We start from the raw sequence: 3,945 nt of genomic DNA, 5'->3' as shown, positions 1-3,945 counted from the left end.
CTGTACTTTGGTTAAAAATATCAGTTACCTGGTAAGTTTCTCCCAATGAGTTCTGTACAAGGTATGACATTTCCCTCCCATTATCACCAAACAGCAAAAAGATGTCTTGGTCTTCTTAAGACTTTTCTACCTAGACTTAATTTGCAACTTATGCCTTGTACCTACAGTGAGGCTCCATCTAAATTTCTTCGGTTGTTTAAATGTTTTTGTCCACAGTCTCACAAGTACTGAAGCCAGACTGGAGGTACCTGATTTACAGAGTCTCTTGGATCTTCCAATGATTTGGATATCCTGACTATCATCCTGTTTTCCGGTCTAGCCGTAACATTACTCCTGAAAACTGCTGCTAATAAAACTGCTAACTCCTCTTGTGTTACTACCAAATTGGCTTAAAGCTTCTAGATAGACTGCTCTTTTTCCAGTATTCTGTAGTGGGTGTGACAATCACTACAAACATGATCATCATCATTCCTCATGTAGTTTGTGTTGTAAAATCCCAAATTGAAATCAACACTTACATTCCTCACACTGACTGCTATTCCTGATGATTTTCTGGCAGTTTGCACACTTATCCATTTTGATAGTCAGTTAAATTGTAGACTGGAGGAAAGAGTATAATTACCTTTCTCTGTAATCCACTGGTTTTGAAAAAAAAAGCTTTTGCTTTAGTGCAACAAAATTTGTACTAACAACCCTGAAGAAACAAGATATTGTTTCAACATAGGCTGAAGTTACGAGTAACATCTGCAACTTCCAACTGACTTTATCAGGATAGTAAGAATGACCTGCATAATCAGAATATTTCAGGAGGAGTAGGAGGAGGAGGAAGAAGAAGAAGAAGAAGAAGAAGTAGGATGAGGTGAGAAATTCAGAACTGAAAGGGGAGTCAGGTAAGGAGATTCCACCTGATAAAAACTGTTCTCAGTAACATTACATCAATTTTTTTTTTACCTTTAAATTGGAAAGAGGAAGAATATCTCTGAACAACCTTTGTTTTGTACAGTTTGCGTCTAGTGGGGTGGAAGAAAACTTTTGGTAGAACAAGTCTGAACGTAAGTGCATATCAGCATCTGTCATTTGATGTCCACTGCAAGGTAAATGCTTCTTCTAGAGTTTCTCATGCACTGCGGTCTTCAGCAATGCATATCCATGCTGTTCATATATGTTTTCTGTCATCGAATAACCTTACATTAGGCTGTCATCTTATCTCTTGAAATCCAGTAAAGAACTACTTTGGTATACCCATCATCTGTTTACCTTGTTACAGAGGAACACCCCCCCCCCCCCCCAAAAAAAAAATGGAGTTTCATTTTCATTACAGCCATAAGCTTGTTGATTAGCAAGTAATGGATGATGGAAGTTGGGAATTATTCAGAGAGACAAGAGAAAAATGGAATAGAACACATGGTTATAGCTTTACTGTAAACTGGAGATGGGCTGCACAGGTAGATAGGTGAAGGAAGCTCATCACTCACGTCCAAGGGATTGTAAAATGACCAAATCAGGCGAGATGATGGCTTTAATAAGACATATAAGAGCAATATGTCTGCTTACAGCGGAAGACTGTAACATATACAGAAGTGTGGTGGAGGCCTTTCCAGCAGTAGCTATCAAATGCCTGCTTTTGCTGATGATAATTATAATACAATTATCAGTAAAACTATGATTGCTGTTTCTCTTTGTTATATTGTCAACACACGACCTTTTGCTGCATGGTAGTATTAAGCTGTTCTTTTTTTCTCAAAATATATACTTTATTGCCAGTGACTAGAACTCATTACTTCTTACTCTTTGTTATACAGGGTGTTACAAAAAAGTATGGCCAAACTTTCAGGAAACATTCCTCACACACAAAGAAAGAAAATATGTTATGTGGACATGTGTCCAGAAACGCTTACTTTCCATGTTAGAGCTCATTTTATTACTTCTCTTCAGATCACATTAATCATGGAATGGAAACACACAGCAACAGAACGTACCAGCGTGACGTCAAACACTTTGTTACAGGAAATGTTCAAAATGTCCTCCGTTAGCGAGGATACATGCATCCCCCCTCCGTCGCATGGAATCCCTGATGAATAATGGCGTATTGTATCACAGCTGTCCACAATACGAGCACGAAGAGTCTCTACATTTGGTACCGGGGTTTCATAGACAAGAGCTTTCAAATGCCCCCATAAATGAAAGTCAAGAGGGTTGAGCTCAGGAGAGCGTGGAGGTCATGGAATTGGTCCGCCTCTACCAATCCATTGGTCACCGAATCTGTTGTTGAGAAGCGTACAAACACTTTGACTGAAATGTGCAGGAGCTCCATCGTGCATGAACCACATGTTGTGTCGTACTTGTAAAGGCACATGTTCTAGCAGCACGGGTAGAGTATCCCGTATGAAATCATGGCGGTGAATCGAGGAAGTGCAGTACATACTGACGAAACTAAAATGAGCTCTAACATGGAAGTTAAGCGTTTCGGACACATGTCCACATAACATCTTTTCTTTATTTGTGTGTGAGGAATGTTTCCCGAAAGTTTGGCCGTACCTTTTTGTAACACCCTGTATACTGTATATTCCATGGTGCTAGAGTTCTGAATTATGTTATTGTTTGACTTGCTGAAAAACCTTCCTTTTCTTGAGCTTAATTTATCTTTTTAAATATCAATCTACCCCTGCATTTGAATAGATGTGCAGACTATTTTGGTACAGTTGCCAATATTTCATTTCTTCTTTATATCTTGATGCTGAATTCTTATCTTTTGACAGTACCATTAAAAATGATAAATTCATGCCTTGACAAACATGGAATGCTCTAATACACTCTACGTCAATTTTTCTTAGTTGGAAGAGAACAGTATGGCAGATTACACACGTACACAATCAGTTCTGATTATATATTTCTTAATACCGAAACCCACCCCATTGCTCAACTATGCTAATGTTCGCATTGCATTGGTTTTTCGTTTTTAAATATTACCAACTCGTAATTAAATTATGCATGCAGTGGGCATAAGAAACCTGATACCAGTACTTCTTTTGAGACGCATCCGTTGCTCGTGCGTGGGTAAGGGAACACGGTTACTCAGCTAAATGGTTATTTTTGTCACTGCTATGGGCGGGGTCCCAGTACGACCGTCGCTAATCAGAACTGAAGTGTTCTGCTGAATCGCTTTGTTTTAAGAAGCAACCTAAGACATTACATAAAAAGGCGGAACCGCTATCGTTTTAGACTTCAGCGCTATTAAGAGGCAGTAATTACTTAGCTGACACACAGCATTTGTCGCTGCTGCACTTATGACCAAACAAACTTTCTCATTATAGATGAGGAATCCAACTGAATTTAATGTGCAGAAAGACAAACTGTTCACGTAATAATAGAATATTGAGGTATTCATAATACTCGAAAAATACAGCAGCGCGTTTCACAAGAACGGCGCAATTTTCTTCACCATCCAATACTTTTTATAGAGAGTTTCTCCTGCGTCCCACTTCCCCTTATTAGGGCAATCAGCTGTGCTTTATATGGCACTGAAATGAGTGTTGAACATACGAGTTAAAAATCAGCTCAAAAATTCCTGGAACAGAGTGAACTTCTGAAATGCTTTTTCGGTGGCAACAAATGTACTGGGAAATATCGAAAGCCATCTCAACAATATGTGTACTTTGACTCAATAATCAATAAAAACTCAAATTCTTGACATATCCGTACTCTACATTCCACTACAATTACGAAGCTGCTGCAGGTAAGCCAACTTATAAGTGAGCTACCGAATAGCTGAACATGTTTATTATATCCACGAGACTTGTTTCTAAGCAAGTAATGCAGAGCAGAATTAATTATATGACTATTATAATGCATATTTTCACATGACTGTGAATTCTGCCTTAAAGGACACAAAAATAGTAATCCCACACTCTATTTATTGGTTGGTGGACCTGTGTAGATGCTTCA

Source organism: Schistocerca piceifrons, chromosome 1, assembly GCF_021461385.2.
Source record: "Schistocerca piceifrons isolate TAMUIC-IGC-003096 chromosome 1, iqSchPice1.1, whole genome shotgun sequence".
Taxonomy (NCBI): domain Eukaryota; kingdom Metazoa; phylum Arthropoda; class Insecta; order Orthoptera; family Acrididae; genus Schistocerca; species Schistocerca piceifrons.
The sequence above is the reverse complement of the archived record's forward strand: the minus strand, read 5'-3'. Positions refer to the sequence as shown.